Source organism: Balaenoptera physalus (genome assembly GCF_965194825.1).
Source record: "Balaenoptera physalus genome assembly, chromosome: 20".
Taxonomy (NCBI): Eukaryota; Metazoa; Chordata; class Mammalia; order Artiodactyla; family Balaenopteridae; genus Balaenoptera; species Balaenoptera physalus.
Genome location: NC_138901.1, coordinates 38885531 through 38908633, shown reverse-complemented (window position 1 = coordinate 38908633; position 23103 = coordinate 38885531). Strand labels below are relative to the sequence as shown.

Here is a 23103-nt window from a genome sequence, read left to right as displayed (position 1 = left end):
CATATGGTTTTTATTCTTTAATTTGTTAATAGGGTGTATCACATTGATTGTTTTGCATATGCTGGAAAATCCTTGCATTCCTGGGATAAATCACACTTGATCATGGTGTATGATCCTTTTAATGTTTTGTTGGATTCTGTTTGCTAGTATTTTGTTGAGGATCTTTGCATCCTTGTTCATCAGTGATATTGGTCTGTAATTTTCTTTTTTTGTGATATCTTTGTCTGGTTTTGGTATCAGGGTGATGGTGGCCTTGTAGAATAAATTTAGCAGTGTTCCTCCCTCTGCAATTTTTTGGAAGAGGTTGAGAAGGATAGCTGTTAGCTCTTCTCTAAATGTTTGATAGAATTCACCTGTGAAGCCATCTGGTCCTGGGCTTTTGTTTGTTGGAAGATTTTTAATTACAGTTTCAATTTCATTACTTGTGACTTGTCTGTTTATATTTTCTAATTCTTCCTGGTTCAATTTTGGAAAATTGTACCTTTCCAAGAATTTGTCCATTTCTCTGAGGTTGTCCATTTTATTGGCATGTAGTTGCTTTTGGTAGTCTCTTATGATCCTTTATATTTCTGCAGCGTCAGTTGTAATTTCTCCTTTTTCATTTCTAATTTTATTGATTTGAGTTCTCTCCCTTCTTTTCTTGGAATCTGGCTAAATGTTTATCAATTTTGTTTATCTTCTCAAATAACCAACTTTTAGTTTTACTGATCTTTGCTATTGTTTCCTTTGTTTCTATTTCATTTATTTCTGCTCTGACCTTTATGATTTCTTTCCTTCTACTGACTTTGGGTTTTCTTTGTTCTTCTTTCTCTAGTTGCTTTAGGTGTGAGTTTAGATTGTTTATTTGAGATTTTTCTTGTTTCTTGAAGTGATATTGAATTGCTATGAACTTCCCTTTTAGAACTGATTTTGCTGAATCCCATAGGTTTTGGGTCGTCGTGTTTTTGTTGTCATTTGTTTCTAGGTATTTTTTTATTTCCTCTCTGATATCGTCAGTGATCTGGTTATTTAGCAGTGCACTGTTTAGCCTCCCGTGTTTGTGTTTTTACAGTTTTTTTCCTGTAATTGATTTCTAATCTCATAGCGTGGTCAGAAAAGATGCTTGATATGATTTCAATTTTCTTAAAATTTCCGGGGGTTGCTTTGTGACCCAAGGTGTGATCTATCCTGGAGAATATTTCATGTGCACTTGAGAAGGAAGTGTATTCAGATACTTTCAGGTGAAGTGTTTTATAAGTATCCAGTAAATCCATCTGGTCTATTGTGTCATGTAAAGCTTGTGTTTCCTGGGACTTCCCTGGTGTTGCAGTGGTTAGGAATCCACCTGCCAATGCAGGGGACATGGGTTTCAGCCCTGGTCTGGGAAGATCCCACATGCTACAGAGCAACTAAACCCATGTGCCACAGTGCAGCTAACCCTGCACTCTAAAGCCTGTGAGCCACAATCACTGAGCCCACTTACCACAACTACTGAAGCCTGCAGGCCTAGAGCTCATGCTCTGCAACAAGAGAAGCCACAGCAATGAGATGCCCACGCACCACAACAAAGTGTAGGCCCCGCTCGCTGCAACTAGAGAAAGCCCGTGTGCAGCAACAAAGACCCAAAGTAGCCAAAAATAAATAAATTAATTAAAAAGCTTGTGTTTCCTTATTTATTTCTGTCTGGATGATCTGTCCATTGGTGTAAGTGGGGAGTTAAAGTCCCCCACTATTATTTTGCTATGGTCGATTTCCCCTTTTATGGGTGTCAGCATTTGCCTTATGGATTGAGGTGCTCGTATGTTGGGTGCATAAATATTTACAATTGTTCAATGTCTTCTTGGAATGGATCCCTTGATCATTATGTAGTGTCCTTCCTTATCTCTGTAAGAGTCTTTATTTATTTATTTATTTATTATTTATTTATTTATTTATTTTTGGCTGTGTTGGGTCTTTGCTGTTGCATGCCGTCTTTCTCTAGTTGCGGTGAGTGGGGGCTACTCTTCGTTGCAGTGTGCAGGCTTCTCTTGTTGTCGAGCATGGGCTCTAGGTGTGCGGGCTTCAGTAGTTATGGCACATTGGCTCAGCAGTTTTGGCTCACAGGCTCTACAGCACAGGCTCAGTAGTTGTGGCACACAAGCTTAGTTGCTCCGCAGCATATTAGATCTTCCCAGACCAGGGATCAAACCCATGTCTCCTGCATTGGCAGGCAGATTCTCAGCCTCTGCACCACCAGGGAAGTCCAACAGTCTTTATTTTAAAGTCTATTTTATCTGATATGAGTATTGCTACTCCAGCTTCCTTTTGATTTCCATTTGCATGGAATATCTTTTTCCATACCCTCACTTTCAGTCTGTATGTTTCCCTAGGTCTGAAGCAGGTCTCTTGTAGACAGCATATATACAGGTCTTGTTTTTGTATCCATTCAGCCAGTCTGTGTCTTTTGGTTGGAGCATTTAATGCATTTACATTTAAGGTAATTATAGACATGTATGTTCCTATTACCATTTTCTTAATTGCTCTGGGTTTGTTTTTGTGGGTCTTTTTCTTCTCTTGTGTTTCTTGCCTAGAGATGTTCCTTCAGCATTTGTTGAAGAGCTGGTTTGGTGGTGCTGAATTCTCTTAGCTTTTGCTTGTCTGTAAAGTTTTTGATTTCTCTGTTGAATCTGAATGAGATCCTTGCTGGGTAGAGTAATCTTGGTTGAAGTTTTTTCCCATTCATCACTTTAAATACATCCTGCCACCCTCTTCTGGCCTGCAGAATTTCTACTGATAAATCGGCTGATAACCTTGTAGAGATTCCTTTGTATGTTATTTGTTGCTTTTCCCTTGCTGCTTTTAATATGTTTTCTTTGCATTTAATTTTTGTTAGTTTGATTAATATGTGTCTTGGTGTGTCTCTCCTATGGTTTATTCTGTATGGGACTCTGCACTTCCTGGACTTGGGTGGCTATTTCCTTTCGCATGTTAGGGAAGTTTTCAACTATAATCTCTTCAAATATTTTCTCAGACCCTTTCTTTTTCTCTTCTTCTTCTTCCTATAATTCTAATGTTGTTGCATTTAGTGCTGTCCCAGATGTCCCTGAGACTGTCCTCAATTCTTTTCATTCTTTTTTTTTTATTCTGCTCCTTGACAGTTATTTCCACCTTTCTATCTTCCAGCTCACTTATTCATTCTTCTGCCTCAGTTATCCTGCTATTGATTCCTTCTAGCATATTTGTCATTTTAGTTTTTGTGTTGTTCATCTCTGTTGTTTGTTCTTTAGTTCTTCTAGATCTTTGTTAATATTTCTTGTATTTTCTCAATCTGTGCCTCTATTCTAGTTCTGAGATTTTGAATCATCTTTACTATCATTACTCTGAATTCTTTTTCAGGTAGGTTGCCTATTTCATCTTCATTTATTTGGTCTTGTAGGTTTTTACCCTGTTCCTTCGTCTGTAACATATTTTTTGTCATCTCATTTTTTTTGATGTGTGGAACTGTGTTTCTGTCTTACTGGTTGTTTGGCCTGAGGCTTCCAGCACTGGAGTTTGCAGGCAGTTGGGTAGAGCCGGGTCTTGGTGCCAAGATGAGGACCCCTGGGAGACCTCACTCCAATTAATATTCCGTGGGGTCTGAGGCTTTCTGTTAGTCCAGTGATTTGGACTTGGTGTTCCCACAACATGAGCTCAGGCCCAACCCCCTGCTTGTGAACCAAGATCCTGCAAGCCACAAGGCATGGCAAAAAAAAAAAAAAAAAAAAAAAAAAAGGAGCAGACAATAACAAAGAATAAAAAATAATATTAGAAAACTAACAAATATATTAGAAAAAATAAAAATATAAATGAAACAACAACTGGAAGGTAAAACAGAGCTACAATAGCAAAAAAAAAAAACAAAAAAAAAGGCCGGAAAAAGGCCTTGGCTGTGTGGGACCGTGGTTTAGGCAGTGATGGAGTCTAGGCTCAGGACCCACAGGGCTGGAAAAGGCTCTGGAGGGCTGGCGGAGTGAGGCTTAGGCTTAGCCGGCCAGAGAGGGGCCCAGAGTGCCTCCAGCCTAGGAATGCAGAGGATCAGGCCTGGGACCTCAGCAGGCTTGCCAGAGCCTGAGTTGGTGAGGAAAACAGTAACCACATTTCCCCACCCCATCCTCCAATCCCTGGGGGTCCCTCCCCATTCGCCTCTACTCTTCCTCCCCACCTTTCTCCCACACCACCAGGACCCACACGGCTGGAGGAGGCCTCAGAGGGTGAAGGACCAGACCCAAAACCCCAGCAGGCTCCCCAGAGCCCGAGTGGGCAGGGAAAACACTAACTGCATTCCCCTCCAATCCTCCAAACTCCCGAGGGTTTCTCCCCATCCCCGTTGATCCCCTCACGGTGAGTGGGCCTCTCCAGACATGGGAACTCCTCCCCTCCCCCAGCTGCCCCTCAGGGGCACCAATCCCATCCTGCCTTCACTTCTCTTCCCCTCTTGTTCCCCCACCCCATGTCCTACTCAGTAGCTCAGGGGTTCCTCCCATCCCCTTGGTGTTGAGAGTCCCCACCAGCATATGTTAGGTTCCCTACTTGTGAGGATGCACAAACTCCACATACTCCTACTCTGCCACCTTGACTCTGCCCCCCTTGTAGTTTATTTTATATCTAAAATATATATATTTATATTAGGTATAACTATTATACCTGATAGTTTGTACCTCTTAAATACCCTACCCTTATATTACCCCTCTCCCTTGCCTCTTCCCATTGGTAACTGCATTTGTACTCTATAACTGTGAGTCTGCTTCTTTATTGTTTTTTCACAAGTTTGTTGTATTTTTTAGATTCCACATATAAGTAATATCATATGATATTTGTCTTTCTCTGTCTGAGTTATTTCATTTAGCAGGATGCTCTCCAAGCCCATTCATGTTGCTGCAAATGGCAGATTTTCATTCTTTTTTATGGCTGAGCAGTATTCCACTGTATATATGTATACATTGGTATATATATATATATATATATATATATATATATATATATATATATCCCACATCTTCTTTATCCATTCATCTGTTGATGGATACTTTGGTTGTTTCCATATCTTTATAATTGTACATAATGCTGCTATGAACATTGGGGTGTATGTATCTTTCACATTAGTGTTTTTGGTTTTTGGGGGTATATACTGAGAATTGGAATTGCTGGGTCATATGGTAGTTCTATTTTTAATTTTTTCAGAAACCTCTATACTGTGGCTGCACCAGTCTACATTCCCACCAACAGTGTACAAGTTCCCTTTTCTCCACATCCTTGCCAACATTTGTTATTTGTGTTCTTTTTGATGATAGCCATTCTGACAGGTGTGAGGTGATATCTCATTGTGGTTTTCATTTGAATTTCCCTGATGATTAGCAGTGTAGAGCATCTTTTCACGTGCCTGTTGGCTATCTGTGTTTCTCCTGGAAAAATGTCTATTCAATTCTTCTGCCCATTTTTTAAATTGGGTTTTTTGTTTTTTTGATGTTCAGTTGTATGAACTGTTTATATATGTTGGCTATAAATCCCTTATTGGTCCTATAATTTGAAAATATTTCCTCTCATTCACTAGGTTGTCTTCATTTTGTTGATGGTTTCCTTTGCTATGCAAAAGTTGTTAAATTTAATCAGGGCCCATTTGTTTATTTTTGCTTTTGTTTCCTTTACTTTAGGAAACAGATCCAAAAAAATATATATTGTGGCAATTTATGTCAAAGAGTGTTCTATGTTTCCTCTAGGAGTTTTATAATATTTAGTCGTACATTTAGGTCTATAATCCATTTTGAGTTTACTTTTGAGTGTGGTGTTAGAGAATGTTCTAATTTCATACAGCTGTCCAGTTTTCCCAGCACCACTTATTGAAGAGACTGTCTTTTCTCCATTGTATATTCTTGCCTCCTTTGTTGTAGAGTAATTGACCATAAGTGCATGAGTTTATTTCTAGGCTCTCTATTCTGTTTCATTGATTTATGTGTTGGTTTTCATGCCAGTGCCATACTGTTTTGATTACTGTAACTTCATAGTGTAGTCTGAAGTCAGGGAGCATGATTCTTCCTGTTTCATTCTTCTTCCTCAAAATTGTTTTGGCTACTTGGGGTCTTTTGTGTTTCCATAAAAATTTTAAATTATTTGTGCTAGTTCAGTGAAAAATGCCATTGGTATTTTGATAGGGATTGCCAGAGTCTATAGATTGCCTTAGGTAGATGGTCATTTTAACAATATTGATTCTTCCAGTCTAAGAACATGGAATATCTTTCCATCTGTTTCTGTCATCTTCAATTTCTTTCATCAGTGTCTTACAGTTTTCCAAGTACATGTTTTTACCTTCTTAGGTAGGTTTATTCCTAGGTATTTTATTCCTTTTGATGTGATAGTTAAATGGGATTGTTTCCTTAATTTCTCTTTCTGATAGTTTGTTGTTAGTTTAAAGAAATGCAAGAGATTTCTGTATATTAATTTTGTATGCTGCAATTTTACCAAATTCATTGATGAGCTCTGATAGTTTTCTGGTGGTGTCTTTAGGATTTTCTATGTACAGCATCACGTCATCTGCAAAGAGTGACACTTTCACTTCTTCCTTTCAAATTTGGATTCCTCTTATTTCATTTTCTTGTCTGATTGCTGTGGCTAGGACTTGCAAAATTATGCTGAATGAAAGAGGTGAGAGTGGATATCCTTGTCTTGCTCCTGATCTTAGAGGAAATGCTTTCAGTTTTTCACTATTGAGTATGTTAGCTATGGGGGGAAAACTACTTATTTAGAGCTTTAGAATACTTTAAAATTGAGTCACTTGAAAAAGTACCCTGGATTGATTCTGGGTGAGGGGACAGGACTTGTCCATCTCACTGACTGTAATATGGGTGATTTTGTTTCTGATTTACCTTTCAATAAAAGAAACCTGATATGTTCCAGTTTATATATTCCCCTGTCAGGGCACATTTGAGTCTGTAAACTGTCCACCAGACCTCATTTGCTCACTGCATCCACTAGTCAACATAATGATTTTGAAAGCCCAGAATGGCCAGAATGGAGGAATTATTCTAAAGACCCAGTTATGGACACTGAGCTGAGAAAATGATTTCTCTATGTACCATACATCTAAGAAAATACATATTTTTCAGACTTAACTTCAAATTGTTAAATGGATGCAGGATACATATAAAAGGAACTTCATTTACATCCTCATTGAGGGAGCTCAGCATCACTGATGATTAATAATTGTCCCCTTGTGATGGTCAGTTTTATGTGATAACTTGACTAGTCTATAGTTCTCAGTTATGCAAACATTAATCTAGGTGTTGCTGAGAAGGTATTTTGTAGATGCAGTTGATTCTATAATCAGTTTTATTTTTCATTTATTTATTTTTAAAATTTATTTATTTTATTTATTTATTTTTGGCTGTGTTGGGTCTTCATTGCTGTGTGCAGGCTTTCTCTAGTTGCGGTGGGTGGGGACTACTCTTCGTTGTGGTGTGTGGGCTTTTTATCGCGTTGGCTTCTCTTGTTGCACGGGCTCTAGGCATGCGGGCTTCAGTAGTTGTGGCATGCAGGCTCAGTAGTTGTGGCTCACGGGCTTAGGTGCTCCGTGGCATGTGGGGTCTTCCCAGACCAGGGATCGAACATGTGTCCCCTGCATTGGCAGGTGGATTCTCAACCACTGCACCACCAGGGAAGCCCTATTTTATATTTTTTTATAAGTAAAAATTTTAAGTAAAGGAGATTATCCTAGCTAATCTGAATGTGCCCCTACTCAATAAGTTAAAAGGGCTTAAGAGCAGAACTGAAGTTTCCTTGAAGAAGGTGAAATTCTGGACTGCAGTTTCATGCCTAAGAGTTCCAGCCTGCCCTTCCTGTTGGCCTGCCCTACAGGTTTCATACTTACCTATCCAGTCTCACAATCCGATAAAGAATTCCTTACAAAAAAATCTCTCTCTCTCTCTCTCTCTCTCTCTCTCTCTCTGTCTCCTTGACATGTGGATTATTTTGAGGTGAAAACAATCAAGGCCCAAAAGACTCAGGAAGAAACTTTGACCTTCCCCTTTAGCTGCAAAAAGAATTTAGATAGAGAACCTGTTCCCAGAATGGAACTATCACCAGAGACACCTGCAAAGAATGTGGGCTAGGTGTGTATGTGTAGGGGGACAGGGCCTAGATAGTGTCCACTCTGTGTTCCATTGTCTCTACATGGCCCAGCAAGCATTAATTTACCAAACATTTGCTTTTCCATCTCCATGTCAATTTTCTTCCTCTTTTGCAGTTCCACACACCTACCTCAAATACCTATGTCTTTAGTTGAAGATGGTATTTAAGGTGAAAGTTCCAGCCATTTTAGTGAGTTACTCAGTTTGCCTGGGTCTCTCCCATGTATACATGTTCTTAAACTCTGATTTTCTCTTGTTAATCTGTCTCATGTCAATTTCATTCTTAGACCAGTGAGAAGAACCTGCAAGGGTAGAGGAAAATTTCTTCTCCCCAACATTTCCATATCATACTGGTCCTGTTTCTCTGGTGAAACCCTAACTGATACACCACTTTTAATGGATCATATGTGAAGTAAATTTCATAGGCAAAGTTTACTGAGGTCTTTCTCTCCTTACACTTAAATCATCCCCAAGCTTGATTATAAGTACAGGTGGAATGGCAAGATCAAGAGATTAATGAGCCTGAGAAGAACTGAAGTATTCTCTGGACCATAATTAATCTACTATTACTGGAATGACTCACAGCCTTCCCTCAACAACTTTTTAAAAAATATTTATTTATTTATTCATTCATTTGGCTGCACCAGGTCTTAGTTGCAGCACGCGGGACCTTCATAGCCACATGCGAGATCTTCGTTGCGGCATGCAGGATCTTTTTAGTTGCAGCATGCAGGCTCTTTTAGTTGCGGCATGAGGGATCTAGTTCCCTGACCAGGGATTGAACCAGGGATTGAACCCCGGCCCCCTGCATTGGGAGCAAGAGTCTTAACCACTGGTCCACCAGGGAAGTCCCCCTTCAACAACTTTTAAGAGAGCTGCTTTCACTAATCATATCAACAAAATAACTGAAGAGCATTACTTGACCTGATTGTTCAGATCCTAAGGAAACAGATGCTTAATTTTAAAATATTGATGGAATTTTTAAAAATGGTAAATGGGAACATGTGAAGAAACTAACATTAATTGAACGCCTACTATGTGCTAAGTGCTGTGCTGGGTGTTTTACATTTACCTCATTGATCCACACCACACTGTGAGGTGAATATTATATAAATTTTACAGCTAAAAAGGTTGAGGTTCAATGGTCTCCAAAAAGAACACAACCAAGAGGAGGAAGAGCTGGGATATGAGTCCCATGGCTTCAAAGACTGTTATTGTCCCACTATACTCTTCAAGAATAGGGAACATTCTTAATTTAAGCCACATATGAACAATTTATTTTTAATTTTTCCTCTAAAACCTTTATAGGGTTAATAAATTTTGGGTTGAGTCAAATCTTGAGAGGATATAGAGATTAATGATTTTAGATAAACAAATAGAGACTTCTTTTCAGTGAACATTTGAGGGGCTGCCTATGTTTCATTGCTGAAGAAAGAGAGATGTGTATTAGAAGAAATTGTCATGTACAAATTCAGAGGGAAATGTGAAGAAAAACAAGCAGATGATTTTGGCTGTAGTGAAACTGGGATGATTAGAGCTTCTGAAACCTTTCCACATAAATACTTCTTGAATGGCATTTGTTGCCATGGGGCCATCTGCAGGGGTAACTCAAAGCAGCCCAGGACAAATGCAAAATCTCCTTGAACTCTCATGTTTTATATTTTAAAACTTATGTGAATTTTCTATTAAACACATATCTCTAGACAATCTTTGGGAGGCTTAAAATTTAAGTATTGTGGCTTGTAAAACTTTGTAAGACCAAGGTGTTAAAGAAAATATAGAATAAGGGAGGGAGGGGGATCAAGATGGCAGAGGAGTAGGATGTGGAGTTCACCTTCTCCCACAAAAACATTGAATATACATCTACAAGTGGAACGATTCACACAGAACAGCTACTGAACGCTGAAAGAAGACCTCAGACATCCGAAAAGGCAAGAAAACCTCTACGTAACCAGTAAATGATATTCGATTAATAAATACAAACTGGAAATCACAATTGTCAAGAACACTTAAAAATATGTATTTATAAATAACACTCTACGAGAAAAAGGACAAAGGACAAAGACAAAAGGTGAAGTATCATTGACTGATACATTAAAAATAAATAATGCATATTCTCTAGTAATGAAAGAAATTTAAATTCAAATTCAAATCAGCTTTAAAAATCCACTTGTAAAGGATTATTGATTGAGATAGGCCTTCTCACACCCTGGTGGTAAAAGTATAAATTAATATAATTTATCTAGAATGCAACTTATTAACCTATGTCTGAATTTTAAAAATATGTATTGTGACTTCAGGAACTTGAGCCTGTAAATATACTATAAAGTGTAAACAAGCACTTATGAAAACAGATGTATAGTTCAGTTATTTCTAGAAAAAATAGGAAATAATCTAAAATCTAACAATAGAAGAAATAGAAGAGTCCACAATAATTAATAGTTTCCATTTATTGAGTTTTCATAACATGTTCAATTTTGTCAAGGGCTTTGCAGGTGTGATCCTATTTTGTCTTTATAATGACACAGGGAAGTAGGGACTCTTCACATTTTATATTTGAGAGATTTCTATCAGAGAGAGTAGGGACATAGTGGACATTACCAAACTCACACGTGGTAAGGTTTGTATTCATGTGATTAAAAAGTGAATGTTCTTCAATATTACGTACTTCTTTCCTCTATAGTAATAGTATGCATCCTTTTAAATGAGTTGTTCATTTTGTTGAATCATCACTGAATTGACCTAGAAATAATGCTGGTGAAGCGTAAATGATATTTCATTAAAGTTTGGTTGTTGATATCGAAAATATATATGACAAGGAAGAAACATGGTTCTTTAGTTCAGTAAGTGAAAGTTCTAGAAGACATCCACTTGAAAAATAAACTGAGTTCTTTGGTGTTAAAATCCATTCCCTCACAAGAATATACAGTGGAGAAAAGACAACCTCTTCAATAAGTGGTGCTGGGAAAACTGGACAGGTACATGTAAAAGTATGAAATTAGAACACTCCCTAACACCATACACAAAAATAAACTCAAAATGGATTAAAGACCTAAATGTAAGGCCAGGCACTATAAAACTCTTAGAGGAGAACATAGGCAGAACGCTCTATGACATAAGTCACAGCAAGATCCTTTTTGACCCACCTCCTAGAGAAATGGAAATAAAAACAAAAATAAACAAATGAGACCTAATGAAAATTAAAACCTTTGCACAGCAAAGGAAACCATAAACAAGACCAGAAGACAACCCTCAGAATGGGAGAAAATATTTGCAAATGAAACAACTGACAAAGGATTAATCTCCAAAATTTACAAGCAGCACATGCAGCTCAATATCAAAAAAACAAACAACCCAATCCAAAAATAGGCAGAAGACCTAAATAGACATTTCTCCAAAGAAGATATACAGATTGCCAACAAACGCATGAAAGAATGCTCAACATCACTAATCATTAGAGAAATGCAAATCAAAACTACAATGAGATATCATCTCACACCTGTCAGAATGGCCATCATCAAAAAATCTACAAACAATAAATGCTGGAGAGAGTGTGGAGAAAAGGGAACCCTCTTCCACTGTTGGTGGGAATGTAAATTGATACAGCCACTATGGAGAACAGTATGGAGGTTCCTTAAAAAACTAAAAATAGAACTACCATACGACCCAGCAATCCCACTACTGGGCATATACCCTTAGAAAACCATAATTCAAAAAAAGTCATGTACCAAAATGTTCATTGCAGCTCTATTTACAATACCCAGGACATGGAAGCAACCTAAGTGTCCATCGGCAGATGAATGGATAAAGAAGATGTGGCACATATATACAATGGAATATTACTCAGCCATAAAAAGAAATGAAATGGAGTTATTTGTAGTGAGGTGGATGGACCTAGAGTCTGTCATACAGAGTGAAGTAAGTCAGAAAGAGAAAAACAAATACCGTATGCTAACACATGTATATGGAATCTAAGAAAAACAAAAGGTCATGAAGAACCTAGGGGCAAGACGGGAATAAAGACACAGACCTACTAGAGAATGTACTTGAGGATATGGGGAGGGGGAAGGGTAAGCTGTGACAAAGTGAGAGAGTGGCATGGACATATATACACTACCAAACATAAAATAGATAGCTAGCGGGAAGCAGCCACATAGCACAGGAAGATCAGCTCGGTGCTTTGTGACCACCTAGAGGGGTGGGATAGGGAGAGTGGGAGGGAGACACAAGAAGGAGGGGATATGGGGATATATGTATACATATAGCTGATTCACTTTGTTATAAAGCAGAAACTAACACACCTTGTAAAGCAATTATACTCCAATAAAGATGTTTTAAAAAAAAATCCATTCCCTCAGATTATACTTTTCCAGAATTGTTTTCTCTAATCGTTCAGGAAATTTTGCCCTGAGGCCCCACCCTGCGAAGATAATAGAACATAGAAAGATCCCCACCTGAAATATGGGAAGGGCAGCATCAAATGCACTGAAGTTCTTCTTACAAGGGAACTGAAAGAATATATGTAAAAAGATTTCTATCAACTTCCGTAGACAAATATAAAACAATTCTCTCTAAAAGTATCTGTGAGATATTACAGTACTCAAAATATTACCAGGTTTATCTCATCTAAAACTCACATTTATCCTCAAATATTTGTGTAAAAATGATGTTCCGGGAGGATGCCCTTTATTGTTTATTCAGGCTGCATCTACTCTCAGAATAGTAGCATTGGAAAAGCGTCCCCATGGGCCATTGAGACCCCTGCAAGACTTTTGGAGGGAAATGATGTGATGAAACAGCGTTAAAATGGGTTTATCCTAGCACAGTAGGGCAGGAAGCCCTGAGACAGGCAAGAGCAGAACAGCACTTCCTGGGGAATTGTCAAAGCAACCCCTACAAAGGGTAATACGCTTTAGTCTGGCTTTGTGTCTTTGCTCCTCCACATGGTGTCAAGGTCAGACTGGGTAGGCAGCAGCTTCAAAAGCATGGTTTGGCCTCTCTGAGAAAGCCCCTGACACCTAACCCTTCATTTTCAACTCTCCCACCTGATCATTGATTCCTAAAATGCCAACGGCATAGCTTGATTATCTCTACTTTTTTTCTTTACCCCTATTATGTTGACAATTACACGCTTTTATACGCTTTTATCAGTCAGAGATGCACCCTGTGCAACGTTATACGTAAGTCAACTTCCTAAAAGATATTTTCCCTCTCCTTCAAAGTTTTTTCAAAAAATTTCCATGGTTCTTCATTGTCTACAGGAAAAAATTCAGGGTTTTCAGATGGATTTTCAAGGGTTTCCACACAAACTGGCTCCTACCTTTCTTTCCAGACCCACCTGCCACTTAATAGTAGTAGAAGTAGTAAACATTCATTGTAGCAGTAGTGGTAATGATTGTTAACATTTATTGTGTGTTTATTATGTGCTAGGCACTATGCTAAGCATTTTATAAGCATTATCCTGTTTAATTCTCATATATTATTCTCATGCTTATAAAGTATAGTAAGTACTATTATCCCCACTTTACAGATAAGTAAACTGAGGCTTAAAAGGGTTAAATAATTTGCCCCAGGTCACACAGAGAATGAGTAGTAGAGCTGGGACTCTGAACCAGATTCTGATTAGCCCCAGAATCTGCACTCCTAACTGTTATTCTCTTCTTATTTGCTCCCCTCTAAGAATCCTTGGCTTCAAACAAACTGATCTCCTCCTTGGTTCCTCAGGCTTCAGTGCCTTTCATCAGGCTAGTGCCCCACCTAGACTGCCTTCCCATCCCGTTCACCTATCTGAATTTTACCTCTCCTTCAATTCCCGAGAGTAATTAGCTCTTCCATACATTGCCATGTACTGGTATTTTTCCATAAGGATGGTTCTGTCACCTTACATGTGTTTGTAATTTCAGTGCAAGTCTGACATATTGCATGCCATACAGTTCTTAGGCACACAAAACCTTTCTCATAGATGGTCCCCAAAATAATGCTTGATTGCTTGATAGTGGGTGGAGAGATGGGCAGACCTCTGTGAGAGGTGAGGAGAGAGAGTAGCCACTGAACAGAGGGGTTCAGTTTAAGGGACCTTAAAGGGCATCCAGGCATCCTAGTTCCCAGCAACACCAGGTTTACAATCTTAGAAGCATCAGCTTAGCATGGCCAGAATTCTTTCTACAGACTCATAAATTATCTTTGGAAATGATTGTTTCACCTGCATGCCTAGAGAATAGATTTAGAGGGAAAGAAAATAAAGAGACATGAAGGAAGGACATGGACATGTGTGGGGTAAGGCAAGGATTCCAGACCCTTTTCTGTTATTACTCAGTCCTCTCTCCCTTCTGTCTTGCTCTCAGGAAATTAGTTTACACAGGACAAAGAGAGGAGGGGAGGAGATATAAGTGGTTCCAAAAATGAGGGTGAATCTACTCTGTGGTCATCTTGGAAACATTAAGAGTTTTTATTAAACACAAGATTTAAGAGAAAGGAAAACATGGAGGAATAGCAACAGAGAAGGAATAAAAACCTGAAGTGAGTGGGAGAGGCAGCAAGCAGGAGGAGGAGGGAGAAAAGAGGATTAAAAGGGAAACATTAGAGGGTGGGAAGGGAGAGAGAAAGCCCTGGTTTGTTTTCTCTTAGGTGTGGGAAGAAGCTGTAGTACATGTGTGGGAGGTGGAGGAGAAACCATTCGCATCTATATACTGCTCTCCCTCCCACTCTCTGTCCTAAATTCCACCCAACACATACACCAGTACAGACAAAAGTCTTAGTTCCAGATAAAATCAACTGTTCCTCAAATCCCATTCCCCAGCATTCTGCCCAAAGACTTCCCCATAGCTTCCCTCCACCCCATGCTTGTGTTACAATGGGCTTTGGCAAGAACCTTCTCAAGGCTGACTTGTCCGTGGGAAGGACCCCGGAGCCATCACCTACCTCCAGCCCAAAGAGGCCAAGGGGACTTAGAGCTTCCCATCATCCAGGCCAGCCTTCTCCTGCAGCTCCATTTTTCTCCTGGCCTCTCTCAGACCAGGAACACATATAGAATTGGTCTTAAGGGGAGGGACATTCCTCGGGGGACAAAACTCAAGCTTAATTCACGAAATAAACCTGGGCTCAGGCTGCTGAGGGCAAGAGCAATGGGAGTTATTAAAAAGTATGTGAACTATTACATCAGATGTACATTATCATTGAGAAACTGTCTTGGGACAAAAGACTTCAGGGGCTCTGATCATAGGACCAAGATGAAGAAGGATAAGAGTGCTTAAAGGAAATAAATTCCCAGGGAGGTTTACAAGAACCGAATTCCCTGAGGTCAGCACCATGGGCAGTGCAAGACCTCCACCCTCTCCTACCACTAGTCAGTGAAAAAGTGAGCTAGGTCCTAGGACCTGGTCCAGGTCACACCCTCTAGAGAGTAAACTCTGAAGCATTTTTCACATGTACAACTGTTTAGGTATCTCTCGCCCCAGCCTCTGATCTGCTGTCCTTTCAGCCAGAGTGAATTTCTCAATATAAATCAACTAAGTTTACTCTCAAGATAGAATTCACATACCATAAAATTCACCATTTTAAAATGCACAGTTCAGTGGGCTTTAGTATATTCACAAACTTGTGTAACCATCACCATTGATTCTAAAATATTTTCATCACTCCAAAAAGAAACTTCGTACGCTTTAGCAGTCACTACCCATTCTGTTCTCTCCTCGGTCCTGGGCAACCACTAATCTACTTTTTGTTCCTATGGATTTACCTATTCTGGACATTTCATATAAATGGAATCATATGATGTGTTGTCTTTTATGTCTTGCTTCTTTCACTTAGCATAATGTTTTCAAGTTTCATCCATATTGTAGCATGTACTTCATTCCTTTTTATGACCAAATAATATTCTATTGCATGGATACCACTTTTTTTTATCCAGTAATCAGTTCTTGGACATTTGGGTTGTTTCTCCTTTTTGGCGATTATGAATAATGTTGCTATAACATCTGTACACAAGTTTTTGTTTGGACATATGTTTTCACTTATCTTGGGTATATACCTAGGAGTAGAAGTACTGGCTCATGGTAACTCTATGTTTAACCTTTTAAAGAACTGCCAGTTTGTTTTCCAGTGGCTGCACTATTTTATATTCCCACCAGTAGTGTATGAGCAGTGATGATTTCTCCATATCATTGTCAACACTTATAATCTGTCTTTTTATTTTAGCCACCTTTGTAGGAGTAAAGTGGTGTCTCATTGTGGTTTTGATTTGCATTTCCTTAATGATCAGTGGTATTGAACGTCTTTTCATTGTTGGCCATTTGTATATCTTCTTGGGAGAAAAGTCTATTCAAGTCCTTTGTCCATTTTTAAATTGAGCTGTCTTTTTGTTGTTGAGTTTTGAGTTCTTTTCAAATTCTGGATATTAAACTCTTATAAGATGTGTGATTTACAGATATTTTCTCCTACTCTGTAGGTTGTCTTTTCACATTCTTGATAAGTGCTTTGATGCACAAAAGTTTTTTATTTTTATGAAGTCTAATATATTTATTTTTTCATTTTTTGCTCATGCTTTTGGTGTCAAATTTTAAAAATCTGTTGCCAAATTTGAGGTCAGGAAGATTTACTTCTTCTAAGAGTTATATAGTTTTTTAGCTCTTATATTTAGGTAGTTGATTCATGTTGAATTCATTTTTATATAGAGAGTGAAGTAGGGGCCCAACTTTACTGTTTTGCATGTGGTTATCCAATTGTCCCATTTTTTGAAGAGACTATTCTTTCTCCATCGAATGGTCTTGGCACCATTATAAAACAAATCAATTGACCATAGATGCTTTGGTTAACTTCTGGACACTCAATTCTATTCCACTGGTCTATAAGTTTATCCTTATTCTGACACAACACTGTTTCGATTAACTGTAGCTTTATAGTAAGTTTTGAAATTAGGAAGTGTGAGTCCTTCAACTTTGTTTTACCTTTTCAAAGTTGTTTTGGCTGTTTGGGACCCCTTGTAATTGCACATGAATTTGAGGATTGGCTATTCCATTTCTGCAAAAAAAGATATTTGAAATTTTGATAGGGACTGTATTGAATCTATAGATCACTTTGGGGAGTATTGCCATCTTAACAACATTAAGCCTTCCAATCTATGAACACAGGATGTCCTTTCATTTATTTAGGTCTTCATTAATTTCTTTTTTTTAAATTTATTTATTTTATTTTTGGCCGCTTTGGGTCTTCGTTGCTGAATGTGGGCTTTCTTTAGTTGCAGTGAGCAGGGGCTACTCTTCGTTGTGGTGCGTGGGCTTCTCATTGTGGTGGCTTCTCTTTGTTTCAGAGCATGGGCTCTAGGTGCGTGGGCTTCAATAGCTGTTGTGCATGGGCTCAGTAGTTGTGCCTCGGCAGTGAGCAGGGGCTACTCTTCGTTGTGGTGCGTGGGCTTCTCATTGTGGTGGCTTCTCTTTGTTTCAGAGCATGGGCTCTAGGTGCGTGGGCTTCAATAGCTGTTGTGCATGGGCTCAGTAGTTGTGCCTCGCAGGCTCTAGAGCACAGGCTCAGTAGTTGTGGTGCATGGGCTTAGTTGCTTCGCGGCATGTGAGATCTTCTGGGACCAGGGCTCAAACCCATGTCCCCTGCATTGGCCGGTGGATCCTTAACCACTGCACCGCCAGGGAAGCCCAGGTCTTCATTAATTTCTTTCAGCAATATTTTGTAGTTTTCAGTACATAAGATTTGGTTAAATCTTTCCTACGTATTTTATTCTTTTGGATGCTATTGTAAATGAATTGTTTTCTTAACTTCTTTTTTTGATTGTTTACCAGTTTATAGACGCACAACCTACATTTGTATGTTGATCTTGGACCCTGCTTTGCCAAATTTGTTCATTAGCTCTAATAGTTTTTTGTGGATTCTATGGGATTTTCTGTATATATAGAATCATGTCATCTGAAGATAGAAATAGTTTTACTTCTTTCTGTCTGATGTAGATGCCTGTTATTTCTTTTTCTTACCTAAATGCTATGGCCAGAACTTCCAATATAATATTGAATAGCAGTGGTGAAAGTGGTCTTCTTTTTCTTGATCTTAGTGGGGGGAACGTTTTCAGTTTTTCACCATTGAGTATGACGTTAGCTGTGGGTTTTTCATAAATGTCCCCCTTGTATTCCTAATTTGCTGAGTGTATTTATGATGAAACTGTGTTGAATTTTTTCAAACGCTCCTTCTGCATCTATTGAGATGATTATGTGGGTTTTACCTTTGTTTTATTAATATGTTGTATTACATTGATGATTTTTTCTTATGTTGAATCATATTTGCATTTATGGGATAAATCCTACTTGGTCATGGCGTATAATCCTTTTAATGTGCCTTTGGATTTGGTTTGTTAGTATTTTATTGATTTTTGCATCTATATTTATAAGGAATATTGGTCTATAGTTTTCTTTCCTTGTGGTATCTTTGTTTGACTTCAGTATCAGGGTAATGTTGACCTTGTAGAATATGTTAGAAAGTGTTCTCTTTGCTTCTGTTTCTTGGGAACATTTGAGTAGTATTGGTGTTACTTCTCCTTTAAATGATAGAACTCACCAGCGAAGCCATTTGGTCCTCCACTTTTCTTTGTTGGGAGGCTTCTAAATACAATTTTTACTTGCTATAGGTCTATTGAGATTTTCTATTACTTCTTGAGTAATTTCTTTGGTAATTTGTGTTTTTCTAGGAATTTGTCCATTTAATCTAGATTATCTAATTTGTTGGTATGTAATTGCTTGTATTATTCCATTATAACCTTTTCATTTCTATACGGTTGGTAGTAACCTTCCCACTTTCATTTCTGATTTTGTTCATTTGTGTCTTCTCTCTTTTTTTCTTAGTCAGTTTAGTTAAAGCCTTGTAAATTTTGTTCATTTTTCTTTTCTTTTTTTTTAAAGAAGGTACTATGCTGAATTTGTACAAATTCCTCAGTCTGCTGCAGTTTTCAATCTCTATTATCTTGAAAACATTCTAAATATATTTTTTTATAAATTTATTTATTTATTTTTGTCTGTGTTGGGTCTTTTTTGCTGCAAGCGGGATTTCTCTAGTTGCAGCGAGCTGGGGCTACTCTTCCTTGTGGTGCACAGGCTTCCATTGCAATGGCTTGTCTTTGCTGCAGAGCACAGACTCTAGGTGTGCGGGCTTCAGTAGTTGTGGCACGCAGGCTCAGTAGTTGTGCCTCGCAGGCTCTAGATTCCAGGCTCAGTAGTTGTGGCACACAGGCTTAGTTGCTCCACAGCATGTGGGATCTTCCCAGACCAGGCTTGAACCTGTGTCCCGTGCATTAGCAGGCAGATTCTTAACTACTGCACCACCATTAAGTCCCTGTTCATTTTTCAAAGAATCTATTTTTGGTTTTGTTGATTCTCTCTATTATTTTTCTACTCTCTATTTCATTTATTTCTGCTCTAATCTATATTATTTCCTTTTTTCTGCTGACTTTGTATTTAGTTTTTCTTCTTTTTGTAGTTCCTTGCAGAGTAAAGTTAGATTGTTGATTTGAGACCTTTCTTCTTTTTTAGTGTAGACATTTAGAGCAATAAACTTCCCTGTAAGTACTGCTTTCAATGCACCCCATAAGTTTTGTTTGTTATGTTTTTGTTTTCACTTATCTCAAAGTATTTTCTAATTTCCTGAGTGATTTCCTCTTTGATTCATTTGTTGTTTAAGAATGTGTGGTTTAGTTTCCACATATTTGCAAATTTTCCAGTTTTCCTTTTGTTATAGATTTCTAGCCTCATTCCATTGTAGTCAGAGAAGAGCAAGCTTTTTAAATTTATTGGTAATTGTTTTGTGGCCTAACATATACTCTATCCAAAGAAATTCTCCATGTGCACTTGAGAAAAAATGTATACTTTGCCATTCTTGGGTGTTCTGTATGTGTTTTAAGTCTAGTTGGTTTATAATATTATTAGCCCCTTATTTCCTTATTGGTTACTATTTGCATGGAATAGTAAATAGCTCTCTTTTGGTTACTATTTGCATGGAATATCTTTTTCCATCCTTTCACTTTCAATCTATTTTTGACTTTGGTTCTAAAGTGAGCCTATTGTAAGCAGCATGCTATGGTCTGAATGTTTGTGTTCCCCCATTCATATGTTGAAACCTAACCCCTAATGTGATGGTATTAGGATGTGAGGCCTTTGGAGGTGATTAAGTCACGAGGGCTCTGCCCCTATGAAAAAAGCTCAAGGAGCTCTCTCACCCCTTCCTCCATGTAAGAACACAGTGAAAAGTTGCTGTCTACAAACCAGGAAGTAGGACCAGACACCTAATATGCCAGCATCTTGATCTTAGACTTCCCAGCCTCGAGAACTGTGACAAATAAATGTTTCTTGTCTGATAGCTATGGCTAGGGCTTCCACTACTATGTTGAATAAAAGTGGTGAAAGTGGGCATCCTTGTCTTGTTCTTGGTCTTAGAGAAAATGCTTTCAGCTTTTCACTGTTGAGAATGATGTTAGCTGTGGGCTTGTCATATATGGTCTTTATTGTGTCAAGGTATGTTCCCTCTATACTCACTTTGTTGAGAGTTTTCAATCACAAGTGGGTGTTGAATTTTACATTTCTTATTAAGCTGGCAGTGGTGTTGAACTCTTTTAGCTTTTACTTGTCTGTAAAACTTTTGATATCTCCATCAAATCTGAATGAAAATCTTACTGGTTAGAGTATTCTTGGTCATAGATTTTTTCCCCCCTTTTATCACTTTAAATATATTGGGTCACCCACTTCTGGCCTGCAAAGTTTCTGCTGAAAAGTCAGCTGATAGCCTTATGAGAGTTCCCTTGTATATAGCTTGTTGCTGCTTTTAATATTCTCTCTTTATGTTTAATTTTTGCCATTTTAATTACAATGTGTCTTAGTGTGGCCCTTTTGGGGTTGATCCTGTTTGGGACTCTCTGTGTTTCCTGGACCTAGATGTCTTAGGGAAGGTTTCAACTATTATGGAAGGGAAGTTTTCAGTTATTATGTCTTCAAATATGTTCTCTGCCCCTTTCTTCTCCCTCTGGAACCCCTACAATGCAAATGTTAGTATGTTTGATGTTGTCCCAGAGGTCTCTTAAACTGTCCTAATTTCTTTTTATTCTTTTTTTCTTTTTGCTGTTCAGCTTCAGTGATTTCCAGTACTCTGTCTTCCAGCTTGCTGATCCATTATTATGTATCATCTAATCTACTGTTTATTCCTTCTAGTGTATTTTTTATATCAGTTATTGTATTCTTCGTCTCTGTTAGGTTCTTCTTTATATTTTCTAACTCTTTGTTAGACCTCTCACTGTGTTTGTCTATTCTTCTCCTGAGTTCTTTGAGCATGTTTATGATCATTACCTTGAATTCTTCATTGGGTAGACTGGTTATCTCCACTTCCCTTAGTTCTTCTGGGGTTTTATCTTGTTCTTTTGTTTGAAACATATTCCTCTGTTGCCACATTTTGCCCTATTCACTGTTTTTATTTCTATGTATTTGGTAAGTTTGTTAAATTTCCCAGTCTTGGAGAGGTGGGCTTTTGCAGGAGAAGTCCTATGTGTCTCAGCAGCTCATTCCCCTCTGGTCACCAGAACTATATGCTCTGTGTGCTGTGTGGGTCCTTCTGTTATGGTGGGCTGACTATTGTGGGTGGTCTAGTAGGCATGGCTGGCCCCCATCCAGTTGGTTGCCAGGCCATGCTTTGTGTGGAGACTGCCAGCCCCTGATGAGTGGGACTGGATCACAGAGGAGCTGGCTGTGGAAACTTGGTGGGGGGGTGGGGGGGGCGGGTTCCTGGGCTAGAGCTGGCCGACTGGTGGGCAGAGTCAAATTCCAGGGTGGGTGGTTGCAGGGCCAGGGGTACCAGATTTAGTGTCAACCTGGTGAGTGGGGCCAGTTCCTGACATGTCTGGCTGCAGGGTCCAGGGTGTCCCAAAGCTGGTGTGAGCCTGCTGGTGAGTGGGGCTGGATTCCAGGGTGGCTGGCTGAGGGGTCCAAAGTTTCTCAGAGCTGGTGTCAGACTGCTGGTGGGCAGGGCTAGTTGGGTGGGGTCCCAGGGCTACTGTTAGCCCACTGGTGGGGGGGTCAAGGCCCATGGGGTCCCAGGACTAGGAGGCTCAGTGGTGGGTGGTGCTAGGTCCTGAGGTCTCTAGCTGCAGGACACTGGGGGTTCTGGAATTGGTATGCTGGCCTACTGGTGGGAAGGGTCAGGGCCCAGGGGGTCCCAGGGCTGGCCTGATGGTGGGTGGGCTGGGTCCTGACATAAAGGCCATGGGGCTGTAGTGGTCCTGGAGCTGGTGCTTGCCAGCTTGTGGGGGCTGAGGGCTGGGGTCTAGGGGATTCCAGAGCTGGTACCTGCCCACTGGTGGGTGAGGCTGGTCCCAGGGTTTGTCCTGGCCCACTGGTGGGCTGGTCTGGATCTGGATGGCTGGCTGCAGGGCCCTGGTTGTCCTGGGCTAGTGCAGGCACACTGGTGTGTGGAGCTGGGTCCCAGGGTGCCTGTGGAGTCAGGGGGTCTTAAGCCAGCCTGCTGTTGGGTAGGACTGTGTCCATACCCAGCTAGCTGCTTGACTTGAGGCATCCCAGTACTGGTGCCATGAGGCTGGTGGGTGTGGCTATCCCAGCTGTAATAAGCTAGAGGGAGGATTCCAAATGGTGCTTGCCAGCACCAGTGTCCTCATGGTAGAAAGAGCTCCCAAAAATGGTCTTCTGCCACTGTATATGTCTCCAGGGTGAGCTCCATTTGCCTCCTGGCTCTCCAGGAGGCTCTCCGAGATCAGCAGGTGGTTCTGACCCAGACTCATTCCAAATCACTGCTTCTGCCCTGGGTCCCAGAGCATGTGAGATTTTGTGTGGGTCCTTTAAGAGTGGAGTCTCTTATTTCCCACAGCCCTCTGGCGCTCCTGAAAGCAAGCCCTGCTGGCCATCAAAGCCAAACGCTCTGGGGGTTTGTCTTTCCAGTGCAGGACCCCTGGGCTGGGGATCCCAATGTGGGGCTTGGACGCCTCACTCCTTGGGGA

The 23103-nt window shown here is 39.7% G+C and overlaps 1 protein-coding gene across 1 annotated transcript in view; it reads right to left on the bottom strand.

Moving 5' to 3' along the window:
* LOC309650157 (olfactory receptor 4D1-like) overlaps positions 1-23103 on the bottom strand; it is an 86534-nt gene that overhangs the window by 21655 nt on the left and 41776 nt on the right. The gene's annotated exons all lie outside the window — the stretch shown is intronic.